The 27913-nt window shown below is 37.8% G+C and overlaps 1 protein-coding gene across 1 annotated transcript in view; it reads right to left on the bottom strand.

The window, feature by feature from the left end:
• Positions 1-27913, bottom strand: part of Faf1 (Fas associated factor 1) — a 339484-nt gene that overhangs the window by 44033 nt on the left and 267538 nt on the right. The gene's annotated exons all lie outside the window — the stretch shown is intronic.

Genomic DNA, 27913 nt, shown 5'->3' with positions numbered 1-27913 from the left:
ACCTGATACATAGCAAAAATGAGAATATCTGAATCCTAGCTCTACTGTATATAAACTAACCATGTGACCATTTGTAAGTCACTTAACTCTAGAAATCATCCATTTCCTCTGTAGTAAATTGAAACACTATTTGTCGTATATGGCTGTTGTGAGAATTAAATGCAGTAGCATATGAACTGTAGCAAAGAATGGAACGCTTAATTTATTTGTATAATTATGAGCTCCTCCACCCCTTTCTCTTAATTTGGAGATTTTTAGCACTGGGATTACGGATTGGGAGGAAATTTTTTAAAAGGCTAAAAGCAAAATACTCTTGTTAACCTCATTTCACACATCATTAAAATTTCTGTTAAGACAAAAATCTTTCCTCTTTTGGTTATTAAGTAGTTCCCTACTCCATTCATACTCAAAGCATATGGCTAATAGAAATTATTTATGTCAAAAATATTTTACAATTTTTCTTTCTCTCTCATATGTAGAACCTAGCCAACAACATAAGTACACGTAGAACAGTAAAACATGAAAAAAGAGAACTAGAAAGGCTAAACCTAAGAGGCTGGCCAGCCAATGAGCTTACAGCCCTGCTTGCAGTCCCCCAGCACTGGAATTACATACTCTACTGGTGAGCCCGGCTTTCAATGAGTGCGGAGGATCTGAACTTAGGTCCTCATGCTTGTGTGGCGCTTGTCTGACAGCCATTTCCAGGTCCTCTTTTAGAACACCTTTAGTTTCTAAGGTGAAGAAACCATCTACCTAAATTGAACTCTTGCTTTTATATGAAATTAAAAATCAATTCACTAACGGAATTTTTTACTTGTAAAATCCATTGGAACACCCAAAATATACCTACTTCATTATTATTATAATTATTTTTGAGATGGTTTCACTGTATAGTCCTGGCAATCACAGAGATTTGCCTGCTTTTGCCTGGGATTAAAGATATGCACTCCCACCTGAGCTGACCTGCTCTGGTGATCGGATGGCTGAACACCCTGGGTATCATGATAGAACTCTCATCCACTGTCTGATGGAAGTGGACGCAGAGATCCACGGCCGAGCCCCAGGTGCCCAAATGGCATGAGAGAGGAGGGATTGTATGAGCGAGAGATATTGAGACCATGACTGAAAAAAGCACAGGGACAAATAGCCAAACTAGTGGAAACGCTTGAACTGTGAACCAATGGCTGAGGAGCCCCCATGGAACTGGACCAGGCCCTCTGGATAAGTGAGACAGTTGATTAGCTTGAACTGTTTGGGAGGCCCCCAGGCAGTGGAGCCAGGGGCCTATGCTGGGACACTTTGCTCAGCCTTGGTGTAGGGAAGAGGGGACTGGACCTGCCTCGGCTGAGTCTACCAGGCTGGGCTGACTCCCCAGGGGAGACCTTCATTGGAGGAGGTGGGAATGTGGGGGGTGTATTGGGGGAGTGGGAGGAGGGAGGACGGGGGAATCCGTGGCTGATATGCGAAATTAAATTAATTATAATATATATTTAATTATTATATATAAATTAAGTTAATTATAATATATATAGTAGATAGAAAGAAAGAAAGAAAGAAAGAAAGAAAGAAAGAAAGACAGAGAGAGAGACAGAGAGAGAGAGAGAGAGAGAGAGAGAGAGAGAGAGAGAGAGAGAGAGAGAGAGAAGAAAGAAAGAAAGATAGATAGATATGCACTCCCATGCCTGGTTAAGTGCTTAAATTTAATAAATAACTGCACCCATAGGAGTCGAAGTTTCTCTTTCAGTCATTGTTGAATTTCAATTAGGTTGAAAATAGAGTCACAAATATTTGCCCATTTCTGATTTGTTACAGAAATTTCAAAAGGCTTAACACTTCCTTTCCCTTTCTAATTCACTATGTGCTCGCTCAAGACTGAGTGTGTGTTCAGCACTCTCTTAGGTGGTCTCTCTAATACCTAGTCAAGACCGGCCTTCTCCCTCAGGCCTTCTAATTCCAGTATTTGGATAATTACAAAGCAAAAACAGATATAATAATAAGTAAACTAAAAAATATAAATAAAAATGCACCTTGAAACATACTAGAGACATATTTAGCAGTATATTTTTAGCTACACAGACATATTTACCTTTACATTTTCACTAACTCTAACTGATAATCTTTTACTCCATTCTATTTATGAGGTTTTATTGTTATTTTACACAATCAACAAGTCTGTTTCTATTTACATATTCCTTCAGGGAATTTACTATTCTGTAAACACCTTTCTTAACCCAAACACAAGTTTATGCAGAATGGCCACTTAGATATTTCATTTAAACCAGTTAATCTGTATTCAACAGTTTCTTCATCATAACTGAGGAGGGGCAATGGGCAGGTCAGCATACTTGTACACAAGTCCTGGAGTTGCCAATGGCAATCTATATGAATGGGTAAATGTTATTCTTTTCTGACATCAATTAAAGCATTGAACTCTTCATGGATCCTGTGTGCCTGTGGATAAATATATTTCCGAAAATTATCTATCTCTAAAATGAAATCAATAAGTTATAAGAATAATCTTGCCCCTTTCTACATCTATAGAAACAAGTGCTATGTAAATATTTAGGATGCTTGAAATTTTAAATTGACCTTATTTTTCCTGAAATTAGTTCCAATTTCAGAATATTCTGTGTTTTCCCTTTAAAGCATTTAAGGTGTTCTCATCTACGTGCGCACACATATATAGAGGCGAAAGGTTGAAGTGATGTGTCTTCTACTATTGAGCTAAACCTTAGTGTTTTTTTTTCTACGTATTCTCTTTTTTCTTTCCCCCCAGAGCTGAGGACCGAACCCAGGGCCACCGAGCTAACCCCCACCCCTTATTCTTCTCTTTTACACTGCATCCTGACGCCAGTTCCCCTCCCTCCACTCCTCCCATCTCTCTCAGATCCTCTGCTCTGAGAGTAGGCCTCCCAGGGATATCAAGCGAACACGACATAACGAGATGCAACAAGGCTAGGCACAAACCCTCCTATCAAAGCCGGATGAAGCCTCCCATTAGGAGTAAAAGGGTTCCGAGAACAGGCCAGAGAGTCAGAGGCACCCCCACTCCCACAAAAACCTCAAGCTAACAACCATAACATATCTACAGGACCTAGTGCAGACCCATCCCGGCTCTGTGATTGCTGCTTCAGTCTCTGTGAGCCCTAAGAGCCCCACTTAGTTGATTCTGTGTGCTGTGTTCTCCTGATGTTCTTCATTAGTTTTTAAGAGAAAATCTCTCAAAGTCTGGGTTCACTGATTTGGATAGGCTCGCTGGCCCCTAGGATCTGCCTGCTTCTTCCCACAGTCCTGGGGTTATAGATACGCACTGCCAAGACTGGCTTTTTATGTGGGTGCTGGAAATCTATCTAACTCGAAGTCCTTGTGCACAGCAAATACTTTACCCACAGGTATATCTCCAGTGCACCCTCCCCACTCCTGTCTTTCTTTTACATGTTCTATGTAGCTCTGGCTGGCCTGGGTCATTATATAGATCAGGCTAGTTAGCCTCAAACTCATAGAGATATGCCTGCTTCTGCTTCCCAAATGCTGGTATTAAGAGCATGTGCCACCATGCTTAGATTTTTTTCAAAAAACTTTTTTATTTTGATATTGGCTCCATGTAGTATAGGCTGGCTTTGAACAACTGATTTTTATTGCCTCTACCTTTTGAGTAGAAAGATTACAGGCATGTGCCACCAGGCTTGGATTCTATTTTCATTTGTTTATTTTAATGTTGGGGAGTAGATCTAGGGCTTTGTACATGCTAAGAACAGAATCTACCACAGAGTTACATCCTCAGCTCCAAGTGTACGCTGGATAAATAATGATCTTTTTAGGCATAAAGCATCAATTGTTTGCAGTGAACATAGGAAAAAAGGTATAGCTCATCTACAATGCAACCCTGCCTGGTCATTGTAGACAACCGGTTGGGCAGGACTGACTTGTTATGATACTACGTACATTCTAAAAGGGACAAGCTACATCAGCTGGAAGCCATTTAAGCACAACTATAGTTCACAATACAAGTACTCTAAGTAAACAGTTCTATTCTAAAACAGACTGTTGCAAATATAAAAGGCCATTAAATACACATCTGTTGTAGAGGACTAAACCAACTAGTCACCATCCTGCCTGCTCTTCTTTTCTCCTTTCTTTTTGCCACAAATATTCATTAAGTATCATTTTAACACGCACTATGACATTAGCACTGGGGATACAAAAAAGGCCAAATAATTCACGTGTGATATCATTATCATTTTGTTAAAGAGTGTACTGATCGAGCCGGGCGTGGTGGCGCACGCCTTTAATCCCAGCACTTGGGAGGCAGAGGCAGGCGGATCTCTGTGAGTTCGAGGCCAGCCTGGGCTACCAAGTGAGCTCCAGGAAAGGCGCAAAGCTACACAGAGAAACCCTGTCTCGAAAAAACCAAAAAAAAAAAAAAAAAAAAAAAGAGTGTACTGATCTATTATTGTGTTCTGGGGTTAGGTTACTCTCTTCCTTAAATAATGTTGCTCTCTGTTCCATCAGCTCTATTGCTCAAAGCCCCACCTGTTTTTCATATACTTTCATAAACAGAGAAGGACCACTAAGTCCAAAGGCGCCACTTTAGAGATGGAGAATGAGGACAGATAAAGTGCATGCACCTATCTAATAAAGCTAGTTGCAGAGCTTGGATGGGAACCCAGAACTCCTGAATACTTCCCCATCTTTTCCTTGCTCATACCTCTTCCTGACCATCATGGCAGAAGGACTGCTTGAAGACATGTGGTTCAGAATGAAATTTCACAAATTTATTATGGTTTTCCCATGTGTTTATGATTATTCGTACATGGCTATATTTGTTCTTATCCTTTCTTTAGATTTTATACCTACTTCTCCAACTGCCCTATTCAAAGTTATGTCCAATTTAGGGGATTAGAGATAATACTGTTGAGGTACTCCCTGATACACACAGATTATACTGTATCATCAGAGTTTAAAAAAAATCCCAGGGGTTAAATTTAATCTACAAATCTAGTTTTATAACCTGCAGTGCTTGCTCTTGGCACTACTCCTGTGGCCTACAAATGTATCTTTGTAGAGTGAATTCTAGGCCAGCCTGAGTTACAGAGTGAGACCCTGTCTCAAAAATCTGAAAAAGACGACAGACAGACAGACAGAAAAAAAAAATCATAAAAAAACACTTCTGTGCATCGAAGGATGCCATTAAGAGAAAGGATGATTTACAATATGTAATTAATATTTACAAATCAAAAGAAAAAGGGCAAAGGACTCAAATAGGCATCTTTAAATAAGACCATAAATGTTCATTAAATAAGACCATTAAATGTTCATGTATTCACAGTAGTACTCACAATAGCGAGGAGGTACAAATAACCAAGTATCCACCAACAGAAAGGTGAAGATACAAATGTGGTATACACATACATGCACACACAAAGTATTATTTAGCTATAAAAAGAAATGATACTATAAAAAGAAAAGATTTGAGAGGGGGCACAGGGTGGTACATGGAAGGGATGGGTAAAAAGGGAAAGGGGAAATGATGTAATTATATTTTAATTAAAATAATTAAAAAATATATTTACATCTATCTATCTATCTATCTATCTATCTATCTATCTATCTATCTATCTAAGAAGTCAGCTGTAGGTTGACACAGGTACTCTTTATCAGGTTAAGGACATTCTGCTCTAAATCATATCATACTCAAAGTGTTTTTAGCATTAGAAATATATTAACTGTTATCTGTATCCACTGGGATGATTACAGGGTGAACCACACTGGTTAAATTTTGCTTGCTTGTTTGTTTAAAAGCTATCATTTTAATGAAAGCTTCTTTTCTTTATTGACTAACCCCTCACATGAATTCTTTCACCATCCTTCCTACGCCAAAGGCAGATGTAACTGTCTCTTTTACCTTAATGAACTTCAGAGAGCTGGCATTAGAGACTGATTTTAATGTATGGCAAAAAAAGAAATAAAAATCATCCATAATAGAAAGGAAGAAGTAGAACTCCCTATATTCAAAAGAAAAATAGTAAGATGTGGAAAATTTATGGATTCTATCAAAATCAATAAGTGAGTCAGCAGGATATAAGACAGGAAGTAAGCAACTGCATTTGTTTAACTCTGTGGAGCTGTGTTACTTTGCCTACCTAAAACACTTGATTGGTCTAATAAACGAATGAATGGCCAATAGCTAGGCAGGAGAGGGAAACAAGTGAGGCTGGCAGGCAGAGAGAATAAACAGGAGGAGAAATCTAGGGAAGAGAGTGAGGAGTGAGAAAAGGAGGAGAGGAGGACGCCAGGGGCCAGCCACCCAGCCATGGAGTAAGAAGGGAAGAAGGATACATAGAAAAAAAAAAAGGTTAAAAGATCAGAGGCAAAATATTAAAGAGAAATGGGGTAATTTATGTTAGAAAAGTTGGCTACAAACAAGCCAAGCTAAGGCTGAACATCCGTAAGTAAGAATATGTCTCCATGTATTATTTGGGAACTGGGTGGCAGGGCCCCAAAGAGGAAAAAAAAATAAAGAAAAAGAAAACCAACTACAGTTATGAAAGCATAAAATAGATGAAATACTGTGAAAAACACACAAATAATCTAACAGTTATGACAGCATAAAATACATGAAATACTGTAAAAAACACACAAATGATTTGTACATCAAGGGTAATAAAACACTAAAGATCTATGCAAATAAAAAGAAATCACTTTCATGGATTAGAAAAAAAAATCACTGTTTTTATGACAATTCTCTCTAAAAGGTCTACAGATTCAATATAATTCCAATCAAAATACCCAAAGAAACTGACAAGCTCATCCAGACATTCACGGGAATGAGAACAACTGCAAACTCTCCGAGAACAGCTAGAGGACTCTGACTTACCTCCAGAACTGGCATGATGCTGAAGTAAGAACATGGCATCAGGATAAGGACAGAACAAAGGAAAAGGCAGAGTTCAGATACAGACCTATGTTCTACAAGCAACTGGTTTTTACACTGGCACCACAGTAATTTGGCAGAAAAGGATGATGCTCCAAAAATAGTGCTGGAACTACTAGATATCCATATAGCTCAAGAATTTCTATGCATAAATTTTTATTTACAAAACAACCCAAATGGATCATAAACCTCAATGTAAGATCTGCATACATCTGAATACTACCACAGGAACACAGGAAAGTACAGTGACTATGTGTTAGGAGACAATTAGATTTGATTCAACAGCATGGATACATGAAAGAAAAAATGTTTAAGTTGAATTTAAATATAAAAATTAAAAACTTTTGTTCTCTTAAAGACAACCAAAACTTACTTTATAAAAGAGAATAAAAGACAAACTACAGATAGGGAGAAAAATCTTTACACATGATGTCAAATAAAGAACTTTGTAACTTAGATATGTAAAGAACTCTCAAAATAAATAATGAAAAGATCCAAGCTTAAAAATGGGAAAGATTTTCAAACCTTTCATCAATTAAAGGCATATGTAAAACAAGTGAGCCACATGAAAAGACTCTCCATCTCATTAGTAAATAGGAAATGGAAACCAAAATCAGCAGACAGCACTACACACTCATTTGAATGTCTAAAAGGAAAAACATGGTATACCAAGTGCTAACAAGAATGTGGAGATCTTGACATTCCTGCACTGTGCTGGTGAGAATGCAAAATGGTCTCCCTGCTCTGGAAAACATTTGGCAGTTTATGAAAATGTTCATACATATACCATATGACTCAAGGCTTCCAGCCCTAAGTACTTCTCCAACACAAATGAGAGAGGTGCCCATACATGAATGTGCAAATAAACTTTCACAGAAATTTTGTGATAGCTCCCAAATAAGAAATAACCCATAAATTCTATCATTTAATGTTACAGAATTAAAAATATAAAGCTTAAGAAAACCATAAATAAATAAATAAATCTGGGTGACTATAAAGAAAAGGTTCTTATACAACTGACTGATAGTAACTGTCACAAAAGAGTGCCAGACCCACAGCCTTGCAGAGTCTACGGGAACCTTAAACAAAAACTACTGCAAGCCTGCTGAGTGGTATTTGTCTACAACCTTAGTACTTGGGAGGCAGAGGCAGGAGGGTGGTGCATTCAATGTCATCCTGGGTTAAGTAGTGAATGACCCGATTTAAAAATCAAAACAAAATCAAACAATAAGCCTTATAAAGATATCCAACCAGTTTGATACAGGACTAGCATAATTTGTTATTAATCCCTGTGGACAAAAATTACTGTTTCATTTTTGACTTTAGCCTTTAAAACTTACTCCAGGCCTTGGCCTATATGCATACACTCACAGTTTACCGTGCATTCCCATTCTCACTGTGATGCCATTCTATTCCCCCAATGAACTGTTAGTCTTACAGACCATGAAAAATGCAAACATTATTAAAAGTAGAAGCAGGAGCTTTTGTCAAAACATTTCTTGTTCAGAACAGTTACTGGAAACTCTCATGACACTACACGACAATTTCTCTTACAATTTTAGAGAGTGGGTACACATAGCCTTTTATCAGTGATATTTACATAAATTTTAAGCCAATCATGACTGGGTCTTTGTGTTTACAAACTCCACTGATTTAGAAACTTGAAGAAGTTGGCTCAGAACTGAGTGACTTTTACTGAAGAAAGTCAACACAAAAGACCAGGGTCCAAGAAGAGAGCACTGAAATGCAGGATAAACGAGACCCGTGGCCTCGTTCCCAACTGAAAGCAGAAGAGACAGAAAAAGCTATGTAACAAGAGTGAAAACTCTCACTCTCAACTTTGCCCTGCTTTTACTCAGTGGAAATTATGAAGAGGGCCGTCAGATAAAGGTTCTATCAAATGGCAGATTGAATGTCCTCCCACTGGAAGCCAACATCATTCACATAGATTTATGTAAAATCTTTAGTGTTTGTTTTCAATGACAACTGGACAAGAGCTAATCTCAGGCTCATCTCATATGTGCAAATTTTATACTCATCACATTCTAGTGGCTGCTGGAGGTCAGACTTGCTCTACATATTCACAGGTTGTTTTTAGATCCAGAATGCCTAACAATGAATGAAATATTTGACTCTGTTGGAATAATGTACAGTAAGGTAACCACAAAACATACTGTAAATTAGAATTACTTGGCTATTTAACTGTTTTTTTTAAATACTTAGTTAAATTTTTCAAATGCAATTATTCTTACATGCAACAATGTTAATATTACTAGATAGTGCTTGTATAACATTGTGAGAAAAACTAAGTGCCAAGGAACTACATATAGAGAAACAGTTAACCATGTTATATTAACTAGGTGCCACTGAACTAGTTGCTATATGCAACATATATGGAAACAGTTTATCATGTTATATAAACTCCACTTTCATTAAAAATTTGATAAAAATATAAACAAAAATTTGGAAATTGTGATATATCTACATAGTGGGATACTGTTCAGCAATAAAAGAGTGGAATGATACATACAACAATGTGGATGAATCTCAAAATATTCTGGCTAGTGAGAAAAGCTGGGCTATAACATATTTTAACCTTTTTCAAAATTCTATAAAATGCCAATAAACCTATACTGACAGAAAGAGCATGTGCTTTGAGTTGGTAAAAAGACAGGCAAAAGAGAGACAAAGGGGTACAAGGAAGCTTGGGGAGTGATGTACAGTTCACAATTTTGACTGCAGAAAGGGTTCTGTAGATATGTCAAACTGCAAACTTTAAAAAAATGTTTCTTTGATGTATCTCATTTGTAGGTTCTTATTTATTCTTTATATTTATCTTTATGAGTGGATTCCTTGCGTGTATCTCTGTACATCACATGCATGCCTGGTTTCCACATGTGCCTGGTGACTGTGGAAGTCAGAACAGCACCAATAAGTGCTCTCAGCCACTGAGCCACCTCTCCAACCCCTAAACTGTATACTTCTTTTAGATATAGTTTATTCCATATTAATTGTATTTCAGCAAAGCCTTAGAAAATATGTGACTGACAATACTCTTTTTTTTCCTTTTATTTTATTTTACAATACTATTCAGTTCTACATAACAGCCACAGATTCCCTTGTTCTCTCCCTTCCTGCCCCCCTCCCCTTCCCCCCAGCCCACCCCCCGTTCCCACCTCCTCCAGATCAAGGTCTCCCCCGAGGACTGGGATCGACCTGATAGACTCAGTCCAGGCAGTTCCAGTCCCCTCCTCCCAGATTGAGCCAAGCGTCCCTGCATAAGTCCCAGGTTTCAAACAGCCAACTCATGCAACGAGCCCAGGACCTGGTACCACTGCCTAGATGCTTCCCAAACAGATCAAGCCAATCAACTGTCTCACCTATTCAGAGGGCCTGATCCAGTTGGGGGTCCCTCAGGACTGACAATACTCTTAAACATTAATGGACTAGTAAGTACTCCTTTTCTCCATATCCACACCAACATGTAGAACATTATTTTAAGATGTTATAATGTCATAAATAACATTTATTTATGCTGTGGAACATTTGTTTAATGATGCACAGAGGTGTTGCATTCTTTTATGTTGCATTTGTTTAACTCTGTGAAGCTGTAATACTGTGCCTGTCTAAAACACCTGATGGTCTAATAAAGAGCTGAACAGCCAGTAGCAATGCAGGAGAAAGGATAGATGGGGCTGGCAGGCAGAGAAGGAGAAATCCAGGAGGAGCAAGAGGAAAGATGAAAGAGTGAGACAACAAGGAGAGGAGGACTTTAGGGGCCAGCCACTCAGCCACACAGCCAGCCACAGAGTAAGAATGAAAGTAAAACATACAGAAGAAAAGGAAAAGGCCCAGAGGCAAAAGGTAGATGGTTTAAGAAAAGCTGGCAAGAAACAAGCTAAGCTAGGGTCAGGCATTTATAAATAATAATAAGCCTCGATGTGGGATTATTTGCGAGCTGGGTGGGGCCCTCCCAAAAGAGCCAAAGAGTAAAAGAGCAAAACCAACCAACAACATTTTGGTGTTCCAATGTGAGCCTGTAGAAAGCTGAACACCACCACCATTTGTTGCCATTTGTTTTTAGGATCTTAGCATTCTAACTGGTGTAAAATAAAATCTCAAAGTAGTTTTAATGTGTATTTCCCTGATGACTAAGGATGTATAAACTGGAATAGTCCCAATGAAATCAGTGTGGAGGTTCCTCAACAAGTTAGAAATACATTTTATCATATGCTGCTGCAACATAACTCTTGGGGCATATTCCCAAAGGACTCTATATCCTACTATAGAGAAACCTGCTCACCCATGTTCATTGCTGCTCTGTTCACAATAGCTAGGAAATAGAAACAGACTAGATGTCTGGTAAACTATGAATAGGTAATGAAAATGTAGCACAATTATTCAATGACATTATGCAACTGTAAAGAATTGTAAAGAATACAATTATGAATTCACAGGTAAATGGATGGAGTTGGAAATAAACATTTTGAATGAGGTAACCTAGACCCAGAAAGACAAATACCACATGTTCCCTCTCATGTATGGATACTAGTTTTTAATCTTTAGATACATGTGTTTAAGTTAGAGTATCCATAGAGAGCAAGAAACAATTAAAAATTCATGGGGAGGTGCATTTCAAGGGACGAGGGGGGGGGTAGAAAATAGGTGATATGAAGTGAGAAGGAGAAATAATGGAACAGGAAGGCTTAAATGGGTTGAGGATGAGGGGGCAGGGTAGAGAGAGTATGAAGAAGGATAAATAATACTAAAGAGCTTTGAAAATGTCATATGGAAACCTACTACTGTAGAAGCTTCCTAAAATATACATATATACACATAGAAAAAGAGTTTAAGTGGAGTTACTCTATAGTGGAGTACAATGCTACCTCCAGACACCATAGGCTATCAAAACAAAACAAAATAAAGCAAAACAAAAAACCATAGCAAACCAAAAATAACACCAAAGCCAATGCCAGGTATGGGCTCCTTCTTTTTCAATTCTTAAGTCAGTAGGATCCCACAGACCTCTCCCCTCAAAGATTACAGACTAATCCCAATGTTCTTGGTTATACTCTAGAACTTGATGGAAAGATCTATTGCTGGAGATGATACATTTTGGGGTCATAGAACATGGAGAAACCAAGTGGTGTCAACCTGGAAGCTTCATCCCTACTGGCTAGCTTTCAACAGCATGGGAAGAAAATAAGCAACAGTCTTACCCAGCTGTGAATCCAGAGAACTACAATAATGACTGTCCTGGCAAGATATGCCACCTGGTACAACAGCACCACTAATGTTATAGAAGTAATCAATCTTTTTTTTTTTTTTTTTTTTTTATTAGATGTACACTCACCCCACACAAGATGAAACTCACACCTGGTACTGCTAACTGGGCCAAAACAACCTTGTGGGTGGCTGGGCCCCAGGGAGAACCTAATACTATCATTCTGCTAACTGTCCCCTAAGTTCTTATCTTTATAGCCATAGATTAGCATGTCTCAACCCTCAAGAGAAGCTTCTTTTTACAGTAGATGACAATTAATATAGAGATCCACAATTGGTCAGTATTCGAAAAATCTAACTGTGAAGGGTTCAGTTCCAAATGGGATGGCTATACCATACCCCCTGCACCCAAGGCTCGGGCATCACTGCAGAAGAGGGGATTGACAGACGTTAAGAGTCAGAGATAGTGAATGTCTGCAGCAAAACAGATGCTGGACATACCATGGCCCTTGAACTGCTTGAATAAGACTACACGCTTTGCATGAGATCAAGGCAGACAAAGGAGGGAAGGGCTCATTATTTCAACCTTTGGCTGATAAGCTATTGGTACCTGATGCCTGCCAGGGGGAGGAATTCAGTTTTCTTCAGGGTCATTGCCCCTGAGAGACTAACCATATTCCAGTAGACAGTCCTACACCCATGCACATACGGGCAGCACTAAGTTGTCTCAGTGGGTATACAAAAAAGAAAAAAGAACACATTAAGTAAGGAGGGAAAAGTGGAGACAGAGAAGGAGCTGGGAAAAAGGAGTGGATTTGTTAAAAATGCACTATATGTATGTATGAAGTTCTCAACCAAAAGCAAAAAACAAAACACACCAATGGATAAGGAGAAGGGAGATTAATAAAGATAATCAACTTGAAAAAAATTCTAAATTGTAATACACAGAGATCCAAGAAAAACAAAACACCATAGAGAAGTTACAGATGATAAATCAGAATGTCTAATAAGCATTTATGAAAGGGGAACATAATGAATGAACCAAAATTCAAGGAAATGTTTCTGACTTTTCCGGTATAAGTAAGAATAAGTAGTCATAAATCATGTCATGTGGTAACTCTTGGAACATATAATATGGACATCAATTTGGAGTGTGCCAACAAATGGGTTCCACTCTAGACTGATGTCAGAACATGAACTTTAAAATAATGTCTAGGTGGATCCTATCTCACACAAACACCACTTAAGATCATGACAGGTCTTAAAGAAAGCAAGAATAATGTACTTTAAAATACATTCCACAAAAAGGCTTCCCAGTAGCCATGTAAATTATTCTCAGATCATGTCTCCTGGGGGCACACATTCTAAGAAAGAAAGAGAAGCAAGAGCTGGAGTCAAACATGCATTTCCTTCCAGCAGGGCTCTGTTACATAGGAAATCCAGCTAATGCTCTGGGGTGAGGGTGGGAGGGGAACTCTGGTTTCCAGTCTGTAAAATGCTCTCATTTCCTGTCTATTTTTTATCAAATCTATCATTAAGTATTTGTAAAGGAAATATATGAAGTATTAATGAATACCCTTTCTATATTTTTATCTAGAATTTTTAATCCTTTCAAGTTTTGTATTTCAAAGTTTACAAAGAATTTTCACACAACAATCTGATTGGCAAAAAAGAAACCTATTAGAGATGAAGAAATTGAGACTTAGAAAATGATTTTTCCAGGGTCCCACAGCTAGTTAGAATGCTAGTACCTAACCTAAGAGGTCTTTCTGCTTTACTTCTCTTGAATCTATATTCTTTTTCCAAAAAGATGCAAATATACTCTTTAAGTTAGCATAAAGGACAGCCATAGAATTATTTTTCTGGGTGTCAAGAATCTGTTTCCACTTGCTATACAAATTAATGGGAATATCAAGTATAGACTTTGTTCATTTGATTACTAAGGGACGCTCCACAGAGATAATGAAGGGATGTTTAGCTCCAGCTTTATAATTTCTCTCATCCAGTAATACTGACTACTACTTTCATCAGACTATAAGTAAATTGAAGAGACTTTGTCTCTTTTATCTGTGTCTTTAGTCCTACACAATGTCTGATACCTGGTAGATTCTAAAAATACCAAGGAACAACAAATGAACATTTGGCTACACAGTTTCTTTCTTTCTTCCTTTCTTCCTTTCTTCCTTCCTTCCTTCCTTCCTTCCTTCCTTCCTTCCTTCCTTCCTTCCTTCCTTTCTTTCTTTCTTTCCTTCCTCCCTCCCTCCCTCCTTCCTTCCTTCCTTCCCTATCTATCTATCTATCTATCTATCTATCTATCTATCTATCTATCTATCTATCTATCTATCTATTCTGTCTGCCTATACCCATCTATCTGTATAATCCAGGCATTACAAGGTAGAGACAAGAGGATCCCAAGAGCTTGTTGGCTGGTCAGCCTAGCCAAAAAGGTGAACTGGCTTAGTGAGACACCTTGTCTGAAGGTAATAGTGATAAAGACAATGTTTTGCTCTGTCCTTCACATGAGCACAAAAAGACACACATACTAGCATACTCATATGCATGAACTAAATACAAATACCACACCCAATCCCACATCCCAAACACATACACATGCACTCACACCTGCCTGCCCCCCACAAAACAAACACAAACACAAAGTAAGTATGTAGGTGTACCTACATATAATGTTGGGGATAGAACTCTGGATCTCACACATGCTAGGCAAGGACTCTATAAACAAGAAATAAACCCTTTGTATTTAAATTTATGTGAGCTACACTGATTTGTCTACAAAATCATTAATGAATTGTTAGCACTCAAAAGCAATGTAGTGAGGACTATGGAAAATCTAACACCCAGTATTTTTTAGGCTCTTATTACATAAAGATTGAGCTTAAATATTAGACTTAGTGTTTACACAAAAAACTAGTTATTAAAAACTCGAGTTAACAACAGTTTTAAACAGTGATTTAAAAACAGCCCACTGTATGACATGAAAACAGAGAGATGAATTTATACATCACAAGGAACTGCCAAGTTTTAATCGTGAAGCTGCCTTGCTAGAATGTCTCTGGAATTTCTGGTAGAGGTGTTTAGAAGATTCTTTTTCATTTGGGTAGAGGTGGTATGTGGCAGTGAGTTGAAAAGCTGGATCTAGGAGTGGTTTGCTAATTTCTTTAGTGGCGGGACTTAAAGGGAGAACTGTCTCAGTGTCTGCTTTAGAGAAAGCCAGTTAGCTTGTGAGCATCTGTATAAAGGCTTACCCATACCTGCCTGTGACATGGGATAGAACAGACATATTTCCAAGCACCTCCATTCAAACCCTGTTCTGTTTTGCTCAGATTTGACATTTGCATTTTTCATGAGTCTCACAGTTTCCTGTTCCTCCCTATAAAACTTATTCCATCATTCAGTCATTCACTTACACATTTATAAAACACTTAGTGCACACCCAATTGACATTAGCCTTTTGTTAGAAACTGGAGACAAGACTGCTAAGACACATCCCCCCCTTTTATTTTACTAGTTGTGGGAGATAGACTATAAGCTTAGGAAGGAGGCAACATACATGAATGCCAATGATAGGCTAGTCAGTTTATAAAGGTTTCTCTTCATTCCCACAACACCACTAAAGAGCATTACTATTTTCTGACAGATAAACTGGCTATGTAGTTTGCCCAGGGTGTACCCTGTTGAGGAGTTGTGTTTGTCTATTCCAAACAGCCGTGTTCTTGCCACTAACCCCACTATCCTCAAATTTGAAAACATACAGAAACCAGTTCTTATATAGGAAAACTAAAGAGAACAGAACACTCTGGTCCACTAGCAGAATTTCCAACACAGAAGCCTAGAAGTCTGTATTTTCAACAAATGTGCTCAGTAGACTACATTTTGAAAATTAATGTACTTTAAAAAAGCAAACAAAGCAAATAAATTATAACAATATTATTGTAAAGACTGAACATAGAAAGTGTGCAAAGGCTAGAGACATAACAGTTTCTTAAATCCAAATGGTGTAAATTTCCTGCTTAAAAACCAGCATTTACTATTTACAGTTTAAAGTTCAAATTCTACCAGAATACAGATGTACACCCTATGAAAGAAAATGTACCCTACCACACATTTTTAGCTTTCCCAGTCTTCTATGGACAACTGCTTATTGTCTTACTGAATTATTAAAACTTCATTGCCACCTGCATCAAGCCATGCAAAAACTATAAGCTACATCTTATTTTCAGATTTTTGCAATGTCCTCCCCTTCTTCAATCCAAATTGTAATTTTCCATTCATTCTTTCAAACTCATTTTATAGTATTATTTACTACAGAAAATAGTTCCTGGATACTTAACAGATACCAATCTAAGTACTTATAACTATTAACTAATATAACCTTCACAACCACCTTACAAGCAGCTACAAACTGATATTAAAGACAGAAGAACAAAGGGCTGGAGAGATGTCCCTGTAGTTAAGAGTACTGGCTGTCTTTTCAGAGGTCCTGGGTTTGATTCCCAAGCACCTACATGGTGGCTTACTACCACCTGTAACTCTAGTCCTAGGGAATGGGATGGCCTCTTCTAGCCTTCCATGAGCATCAGGCACAAATGTGGTACACATACTTACACGCAGACCAAGCACCCATACACATAAAATAAGATTTTTAAAATGGGGCACAAGGATTGGAGAGATGGCGTAGAGGTTAAAGAGTCCTCACTGATCTCCAGAGGTCCCAGATTCAGTTGTCAGCACCCACTTGGTGGCTCACCACCATTTGTTACTCCAGTTCCAAAATATCTGATGCCACCTTCTGCCTCTGGCATGCATTCACACAGATGCAAACAAATCATTCATACATATAAAATAAAATGTCTTTTAAAAATAAAATGGAGGCATAAAAAGTTGGTGTGGTGTTTCTTAAGATTCAGGGTTTGTTAGGTGACACAGTTAGGATTTGAATTCAGGCAATTTGACACCATAGCTCTTACTAAGTAACCTTCAGCCACGTCTCCTGAGACAATGAGCTTCTCTTAAGCAAGAGTATTTACCCAGAGTTCAACTCAAACTGCATTGCTTTATGTTCTTCTGATCTATGTGCCATTTCCTACTCTTCTAAACCTCCTTCTATCCCACTTGAACATGGCCCATATCCCTTCATTTGTATCACTCTTAGTAGCTTCAGCCACAGACAAATGGCAAGTTCCCTGATAGCAGAAGTCCTATTATCCTGGCTAGCTTGGCCTGGGCTTACCACATTGAGAACATTGGAAGAATTTTTCTGGACTGAAATATAGAGCAAGAAGCACATGAATCTGTAATGGGTAGTTTCTCCAAAGTGAAGGATAAAGGAGTCAACAGGCAGGTATATGTTAGATATTTTCTTGACAGAAAGACATCATTTTGAAGAGCAAATGTAAAAGTGCTCTAAAGCACATGATGGTTTGTTCTCCATGGTTGGCTGGTCTTGACTTACAAAGTGAAATTCTACAGTTCAATCTCCTAGTAAACAGTAATGGGATACTCATAGGTATACACTCCAATTGATTATTGGATTAAAACTTGTATAGAAGGCTTTATCCCCTTCCTAGATAAGAGATGTTCACAAATATTTTGGGTTGGTTGTAAAGCTGAATATTTCCATTGTTTTACATGAATAAACCAGTTAAGACAACAAAATATGGGGTGGGGTAGAAAAAAAAAGACAAAATACATGTTCTTTGTTTCAGATATCCCTGAGTATTTGCAGTGAAGAAATTCCACACACTGTATTCTTTGTACTTTATAAACAATTGTTTTAGTCTATTTTTTCCCCTCAGGATAAATCCTTCATACAGGCTAAAATAGTATAATCAAGTCTATGCAAAATGTTACTGAAAACCAAAATGATATGGGCTGGCAAGGAACTTAGTGGTAGATCACTTGCCCATTATGTGTGTGGCTTGGGTAGCACTGAAAACCAAAGCCAAAACCAACCAAACAAAATCTTAAAACCAGGGCTGGGAATGTAGCTCAGCTGGCAGAGTGCTGTTTCACAGGCACAAAGCCCTGGTTTGATTCCCCCAGCACTGCCTAAACCAGGTGCGGTTATGCATGCCTGCCTATCTCAGCACTTAGGAGGTACAGCAAGTGTGTAAGTTCAAGGTCATCCTTGGCTACATAGCAAGTTGAAACCAACCTGGGACTTCTGAGATCCTGTCTTAAAAAAATATTAAAATAAAAAGGAGACAATGCCATGGTTTGAAGATATCCTTGGGAGCCCTGCCCTTTTCTGAACAGAAAGAGAGGAGGAGTGGATTGTGGGGAGGGAGGCAGACAGAAGGTAGGAGGAGGGAGGGGAAACTGCAGTCAGGATGTAAAATAAATTCAAAAAAGTGAAGGGGGGGGGCAGAATGCAAAATCATTTGAAAAGTCTTTTCTCCCAATTCCCCTGACCCATCAGCCATCCCACCACAAGATAAATACTTAATTTAAGAGAAAATAAAACTAAAGCAACAAATAACAACAAGGTTGACTGTAAGTGATCTTGGGTTAGAAACATATGGCTGTTTCTTCAACTGTAGAAGAACTTCTAACTTTTTTTTTTCCAGTTCAGTCTAGAGTAAAAATAATAGATAACATTTATGTACTACTAACTAAAGACCACATGCCAGTAGTATATGCTTTAATACTACTATCTTAATCTTTAAAATATGCATAAAACAGGTACTATTATCTTCATTTACATAAGAGGAAATGGAAACTAACTCAAAGGACAGTGACACAGCAATGGTATTTAAACAGCCCCCTCTGGCAGCTATGGAGCTAGTAGTCAATGCACTACACCTTTGAGAATTGCTACTCCAACAGTCAGGGTCTGTATTTATAAACACTGTACAATCCTACTGCTATCTATAACATATGACTTTTCCAGTTAGTTATTGGGAGAGTTATTAAACATTCTTGTACTTTCCTCTTTTGTAAAATGGGTATAAAACACATGCTTTGAAGAACATACAAATGACCTCAGGCTTATGTCTACAATGCTAGTGTTCTAATAGGTGCCCCAAAAGTTATATAATAAAAGATAATACAATTTTGTTAAAACCAATTTAAAGTCTATTCTATGGACTTTTTATTTTCCTTTTGAAAATTTTTATTTTCAAATGAACATACAACAAAATGGATCAAATGGTATATAGTTCTATGAATTCTAACACATGTACATAGTCATGTAACTACTACCACTATTTCTATCTCAATGTCCTACATGCACATGCATCATGGAAATTATGTCATTTTTACTAGAATTATTTCTATATCATTAATATCTAAAAGATTGTACCATCCTTATTGGTACCAACATTGAGCATATTGTGGGCACACAGCAAGCAGGTCCCTGAGAAGTTTAGTGCTCAAAACAAATTAATGCTGGTTCACCAACTGGGAATCTATGAAAGTCCTTTGAAACTAAGAAGGTAGTTTTGTCTCTTCTATGTCTTATGCGTATGAGCACTGATGTGTTTCATACTATACTGCAAATACCTGTTTCCTGGAAGAATAGTTAATTGGATGAAGCAACTTTGTGAATAAAAATTAGTAGGCAAAAAGCAGAGGAAAGTCACACGCCTTTAATCCCAGCACTGCAGAGGCAGAGGAAGGGGCAGGCAACTCTATGAGTTCTAGACTAGCCTATGTTTTTTATTTAAAAAAAAAAAAAAAGCAGAGAAAAACTTTGTAGAAGTAAAGGTAACTTAGTAAAAAATGTAGTGGCAGGCCACTGAGTTTATTTGACTTGCTCACCTCACAAATTCTTAGCTTTTGATGAATTCAAATTCTTTGTTTTTTTTTCCTATGCTTTCCCAAACATTTAATGTATTCTCTCTTTACCTATGCTCATCATGTCTTTTCTGGAACTGAACCAAAATATGCCTCTTTAGAGAAATTCCTCTTGACTACAAGATGTTTTTGAAACAGGGTTTTGCTTTGTAACTCAGGCTGGATTCAAACTGAGATTCTCCTGTTCTGCTCCTTGAGCGCTGGGATTATAGGTACTTCTGCCCCCAAACTCCTTCTCATAAACATGGTCATATAAGGACAAAAAAGTATTAGATTAATGTACAATATTTAAGAAAAGAACAATTTTGTAATTATTTTTTAAAAGATTTATATATAGAGAGAAAATGTTTCCATTAACACTTCTTTGAAGTGTCAATCAGGTTTTACATTGGGAAGATTCAAAGAACCATGTAAGAAGGATTTTGGTTTTAATTTTTATTCTGAGTTTTAAAACAATGTTATATAGAACTTGCTTAGTGGTTAAAAGCACACATAACCTCCGATAACATCAGCTCCAAGAGTCACAATGCCTCTGGCCTCAGTTAGCACCTGCACTCACGTGTATATATCCCTATGTAGGCATACACATATACACATAATTAAAAATAAATCCTCAAAAAAATCCAAACCAAGGAGAAAAAAAAAACAATTCAATATAAAATGAAATAAGTAACCAGACACACTGCCCCACAGCCAGTTACCATCTCAACACCAGAAAAGTACATATATACTTCATTTGGCCTTACTGTTACTGAAAGAAAAAAATAGACAGGTTGGGCCAGCGATTTAACAATGAATGCTTTTATGGTGATAGATGGTGACAGCCTAAATAAAAAAGAATGCATTACTGAGATATTATCAATTGTGTTCTGTCATTACACATAGTTCCACCCAGTCTAAACTTGTCAAAAAGTGTTACTGTAATCCATGAAGAAGACTCCACCTCAGGCAGCAGAGGGGAAAATGTGGAGGACTGGCTATGAACAGGTGTGCTGAAGTGTGATGCCAATGTTGACTCACTAATCTCCTTACATTAGTCTCATCTATGACAATTATTAACTTCTACTCTGAGGTGTCAGGAATGGATGAACTGATCCATCATCAGCAGGCATTTTAAGAGCAACAAATGTAAACAAAGAGGGTGTGGATCTAATTTAAAAAAAAAAGTGAGTGTTGTTTCATGCACAAAAAGCAGACAGTAAGACAAGTTTTTATTTTATTCTGCTCAACTGACTAAGATATTTGGGAATCTAGGAATGTCTGGTCTACTCTTCAGGTTAGTCCATGCTGACTTTATTTAATCTTGGTAAGAGCACTGATTCATGATGTATGAATTAAATGTGTAATGTGACTGTGATGTAGCTGTAGGACATCTGGTAAATTACTTAACACCTCTCCCTCTCTCTCATATATATATATTTTCCTTCAGTAAAAGAGTGACAATAACTACTTCTTATATTGTTTTTGTTTTTGTTTTTGTTTTTCGAGACAGGGTTTCTCTGCGTAGCTTTGCGCCTTTCCTGGAGCTCACTTGGTAGCCCAGGCTGGCCTCGAACTCACAGAGATCCGCCTGGCTCTGCCTCCCGAGTGCTGGGATTAAAGGCGTGCGCCACCACCGCCCGGCAACTACTTCTTATATTGTGATAGCTAGTAAAAGATAATTTATGGAAAATATACAATATAATAGAAAAGCAGATACTAAATGCATTCATAACTGGGTATGTTGGTATAAGTCTGTGATCCCAACCACATAAGAGGCCGAAGCAGAAGGACTGTGAGTTTGAAGCCAGTCTTGGCAACAAGTGAGACCTCATCTGTATAAACAAACAAAACAAATCAAACCCAAAGGCACACATTTAGTCCCTCTTTAAAGTACTTCTGACACCCTTGCTTCTATAAGAGGTGAAAGATTGCACTCTAACACCAAGTAATACACTACTTAGCTGTTCATGATAAAGCCTGACTATTTTCTGCTTTGTTGGATTACTAGAGTGTCCAGCATGTGTTATAACAACTCAAATTTCAGGGGTGGTGGCTAGCTTTAATTGTCAACTTCAGTCTAGAATCACCTGGGAAAAGATTCTCAGTGAAGCACTGTCAATACCAGGTTGGTCTGTGGGCTTCGAAGTCTTTGGAGGACTATCTTGACTGAGCTAATGGAGGTAGGAAGATCCACTGATAGGCCCACCATTCTTTAGGCAGGGGATCCTGAACTGTGTGCGAGTAGAAAAAAATGAAGTTAGCATAAGCATTCAATCTTGCTATATAGCCCAAGCTGGCCTCAAATTTGTGGTAGTACTCTTGCCTGTTTCCCAAGTTCTAAGGTTGTATGTTCACCTTAACATTTAAAAGTGGTAGTCCAATCTATTTTTCTTCTGTTTCCTATGTTTTTGGTATAATTTCTAAATATTAGAGAATCCAAGGTCACTGAGCTACTCCCTCCCATATTCCTCTAAGCACAATGCTTTAGTTCTTAAAGTTCACTCTTGATTCACACTTGTATAGTAAAAATGGTGAAAACCATGGGATCAAGCTTCTTTGGCATCTGGATATCTAGTTTCCCCGGAACTAACGTTGACTAGACTGCTCCTTTCTAGTGACTGCCCTGGCATCCTTGGAGATCAGCTGGCTCTCCTATGGTTCACCTTTGGTCTCTACTTTCTTCCATTGGTACTGGGCGATTCTTCACAACAATGTACTGTCTTGATAGTGTACTCTTAAACTACATTTTGAACTCACAAAGTATAACTCTTCACATTTTGATCTCTTCAAGATTGCTTTGGCTATTTGAGGTCCTTTTAAACTCAATATGAAAATCTGACAAAATTTTCTGTAAAATTCTGGGTTTTCTATAAAAACACCTTTTAAGATCTTTATAGAAATTACACTGAATCTGTGAATGGCTTTAGGTAGCAATTTAAATAACATCAACACTTTTTTTAATTGCATTTTACTCTATGGGAAAAATAAAATTTCCAATTATTTATATTCTTCTAATTGCTTTTACAAGGTTGAAAGATTTCAGTGTACAAGGTGTGTTCTTCACTGATAAATTCATTCTTCAGTATTTTATTCTTTTTCATGCTAATATAGATGAAACTTTTCTTAATTGTTTTTCAAGTTCTTTATTGCAAGTGTACAGAATTGTATCAGGTTTTCCTGTGTTGACTTCACATTGTTCAATGCTGGTTCATCCATTTATTGTTATATTATGCCTTTCCTTTTTCTGGAATGGAATTTTAAAGATCATATAATTCATGAATAAGGCTCCTTTGCTTTTCTTTCCCATGTACATAGTTTATTTCTCTCTCTTGCCAAGTTATTCTGGTTAGAAATTCTAATACCCTAAATAACAGTGTTTTTAAAAGGCATTTTTGTCTTTTCTTGACCTTAGCGGGGAAAGCTTTTAGTGTTCCAACACTGCACATGTTACGTGTGTGTGTGTGTGTGTGTGTGTGTGTGTGTGTGTGTGTGTGTGTGTGTTTCATAGATGGCCATTTCTGTAATCAGAAAGTTCCCTTCTATTTCAAGAAATGGGATTTTATGCCATTCAAGTTTTTGGCATCACCTGACTCTTCTATGTCATATATAACAGATTATATTACACTACTTCAGTGAATACAAACCACTTGCATATATAGCCACAGTCCAGTGGCTCTCACCCTTCCTAATGCTGCAATCTTTGAATACAGTTCCTAATGGTGTGGTGACCCCAATCATAAAATTATTTCCATTTTACTTGACAACTGTAATTTTGCTACTATTATGCACTGCAATTATCTAATATACAACCCCAAAGAGTCATGACTCACAGGTTGAGAACCACTAACATACTCCATCCTGTATCTTCTTTAAAAAAGAAAAAAAAAAGTTATTTTTATTTTCTGGGTATAGGTGTCTTAAATGCATGTATGTCTGTATGCCATGTGCATGCCTGGTGCCTATGGAGGCCAGAAGAGGACATCAGATGTTCTGGAACTGGAGTTACAGGTGCTTGTGAGGCACCATGTAGGGAACTGAAATTCAGGTCCTGGAAAGAGTAGCAAGTGCTCTTAACTGCAGAGTCACGTCTCCAGCTCCTATCCTTTAATTTATGTTCTTTGTTTTAAGTGGCACTACTCATTTACTATACAAATGGCAGTCTATATTATTTAGTTTTCTCAAAGTGTATTTATGTGGTAAGTTCTGCTTTGACCTGACGGTTGGCTTTTATATTCTCTCTCTTCTTTATTTCAAATAAGTCAGAAAGTCTCAGTCTGAGAAAACAAGAACTGAAGTGAATGCCTGTTAGTCTTTTCAGACATATATTCTCAATCAAACAAGGACAGAAACAGATTTCTCACAAAATGCCACTGCAAATTCTGTCACATTCCATATCAATGAGTTTATCAGACTCAAAATGAAAGGCTGTTTAGCCATGGGAGATGGTTGTGAGTAGATTACTGACTTTGTTCTTTAGTTGTTCTTACAGCATAGAGTATTTCTTTATAGTAGGCTATAGCCTTGTGTGGTAATTTAAAACATATTAATTTCTTCCAATGAATAGAAGACAAAAATTATCCAAGTTTTAGATATCAAGCTCTGTATGATGAAAGTTATGTTCACCAGTTTAATTTGTTGCAAGAAATTTTTATATTTTATTCTAAAAAAAAAATCACAACTATATTTTCAGCCTTAAAATCTTAGAAACTCCAGAATACATTGATGAGACGTAAGATGTGAAGACACCCCATGTATTTTCACTATTGTTAAGTGTACTGTGAAGGATATGTAGCTCATGTATCATTACAAGCTTAAGCCACACATTTCTCTTAGATCAGTGGACCAGCAAAACTATAAGTGGCATCAGAACCACATGAACAGCTTGTTGAACATAGATTGCTGGGTCCAACCCATATTACTCAGACTATGGGGGGAGTATCAGGTGATCCTTTAATACCATGCCTTTGATAATCAGCATACTTAGCTGAGAAGGAATGCTACAAACTCTCTTCCTATTATCTTAAATGGTTGGCTAGAAAGATAAATGCTTCAAGTTGTCCAAGAATTTTTCATTGTTTTATTCAGTAGTATTTTCCAACTTAAGGAGAATATTATTAATTGTTAGGTATTAATTTAAGTACAGCAGAGAATGGATTTTTATTCAGGTACAATCTTTTTTGTTTGAATAGCTACAACTTTCCCTCAGCAATCTCCCTAAATGTAGTTTTTTGAAAACAGTTTTATTAATATGCAATTCACATACTATACAACCCATCCACTTAAAATGTACAATTCAATGCTTTTTGATATTCATAATGATATCTTCTATCATTACCACAGTTATTTCCATCACCTGAAAAAGAAACCACGTGTCTTTTAACTATCATCCTCTTATCTGCCTAACCCATGCCCTAAATTCTTCCACATCCTTAAGCATTGACTAACTTACTGTGGTGATCTGATGAGAATTATCCTCCATAGGTTTGTGCATCTCAACACTTGGTCCCCAGTTGGTGGTGCTGTTTAGGGAGGTTTAGGGGATAAGTCTTGCTTGAGGGGCACTGGGAGTGGGTTTTAAGATTTCATAATCTCAGCCTATTTCTAGTTTGTTCTCTCTACTTCTTGATTGTGGCTGAAGATGAGATCTTCAGTTTCCTGCTCCTTCTGCCATTTCTGGGGTTTGCTGCTATATCTTCCTGCCATGATGGACTCTCTTTATGCTGCCTCGCTCATGGTGTTTTATCACAGCAACAGAAAGGTAACTAATACACCTACTTTCTATGCCTATAGACTTCCTTATGAAAGTCTACGTCTGTAGAATGAATGGAATCAGCAGCACTCAAATCTAAGCAGTGCTCAAGTTCAAGTCTAAAGTTTCTTCTGAGACACAAGGTGAACTCAATTGTGAATGGCTCATTTTACTTAGCATAATGTTTAAATATTTATTTATCCATCACGTATTTTGAGAATAGTGACTTTTTTCTTTTATGGCCAAATGATATTTTATTGGAGATTGTTAAGATCCTGCCCTCATGTTAAGATCCTGGCCCATGTGCAGATTGGGGTCTTGCGTCTTACATCATTGGGGGCGCTGGTGGCTACATAAGCGCCTTAAAAAGCTGGGCGTGGCCCCCTACCCTCTCTCTCTGCTCTCTGTCTCCCGCCATCTTTCTTTCTCTCCAGGCCTGGCTCTCCTCCCTCCTATCCTCTCCTTCCAATAAAGCTCTTTGTAACTCTCGTAGTCGTGGCCGTGGCCGGTGACTTTTCCACTGGTAACCAGCACTGCCACCAGCGCCATTTATCATAACCATCAGATATATACACACACACATATATGTATATACATACACACATATATACACATATATGTATACACACACACATATATACACACCACATTTTTGCCTACTCATTTACAGTGATGGACACTTAAATTGTTTCCATTTTTGTTGACTAATGTGAATAATGTTAGAATAATCAATATTCTATTGGTCTTTTTTAGAAAATTAAGTTTGTAGCTGGATTTTTTTTAAAAAATGATTTATTTATTTGCATTGGTACATCTGTGTGAGGGTGTTGGATTCCCTGGAACTGGAATTATAGACAGTTGTGAGCTGCCATGTGGGTGCTGGGCATTGAACCCAGGACCTCTGGAAGAGCAGCCAGTGTTCTCAACCGCTGAGCCATCTCTCCAGGCCCTCAACAGATTTTTGTTTTTTAAAGATTTATTTATTTATTATGTATACAGTGTTCTGTCTGCATGTATGCCTGCACACCAGAAAAAGGCATCAGATCTCATTACAGATGGCTGTACGCTACCATGTGGGTGCTGGGACTTGAACTCAGGACCTCTGGAAGAAAAGGCAGTGCTCTTAACGTCTGAGCCATCTCTCCAGCCACTGTAGCTGGATTTTTATTGTTAACTTGGTAGTGTTAGTTTTGTTGCTGTTAACAAAATACCCAAGGAAACAACTTGTCTTAGTCTCTTTTCTATTCCTGTGATAAGACACCATAATCAAGGCAACTTATAGAAAAGTTTATTGTGGGTTTACAGTTTCAGAGGGTTAAAATTCATCATGGTACTGAGCATGGAGGCAGGCAGGGAGGAGGTAGGCAGGGAGGTATGGCACTGGAGCAGTAGCTGAGAGCTCACTGGGAATGGTGTGAGTCTTTTGAAACCTCAAATCCAGCACCCAGATACACACCTCTTCCAAAAAGGGCACACCCTCTATCTAACCCTTCCCTAACAGTTCCACCAACTGTGGACCAAGCATTCAAACATGAGCTTATGAGGCCTATTCCCATTTAGGCATGCCTCCAAAGACTCCCTTCCTTCCCTCAGTAAAACTTCACTTTCTAATAGCTCATTCAGTTATGAACTTACTAACAGAATACCCATTGATTGTTGAAGTTAAAAGAATTCATGATCTAATTACTTCCCAACAGCAATACATTCTGGGGACTAAGCCTTCAACAACAGTAAATCTTTTGGGAAGACATTTCATATCCAAATAGTAAGATTTTATTCCTGGCCTACAAAGGTTCATACCCATGTCATATTGCAAAATGCAATGTCTATCTCCAATAGCCCCCAGTTATTAACATTTTTAGCTCTGTTCAAAAGTTCAAGCCCAGAATTTCTTCTGAGACTCATGACAAACTCTCAGCTATAAGCTGACATTGATAAAACCAACCACAAGTTACATACTTCCAAAATAAAATGGTTAAGAGTAAGCATTCCTGTTCCCAGATGGGAATATAAGCATGGTGAGGAAAGATTGGACCTAAAACAAACAAACAACAAACCCTCAAACCCAGCAAGAAAAATATTAAATCCTGCATTTCCATGTCCAGCCAATAGGGCACACACAGCAGTGTGTGCACTCCAAGGGTTTGAGCAGCTCTGCCTCTTTGGCCTGGCTAGCTACAGCTCACATGGGCTGTCTTGAGCTGGCTCTGTTT

This window comes from Peromyscus maniculatus, chromosome 2 (assembly GCF_049852395.1).
Source record: "Peromyscus maniculatus bairdii isolate BWxNUB_F1_BW_parent chromosome 2, HU_Pman_BW_mat_3.1, whole genome shotgun sequence".
In the NCBI taxonomy this organism is placed as follows: domain Eukaryota; kingdom Metazoa; phylum Chordata; class Mammalia; order Rodentia; family Cricetidae; genus Peromyscus; species Peromyscus maniculatus.
This window is presented reverse-complemented; position numbering and strand designations above follow the sequence as displayed.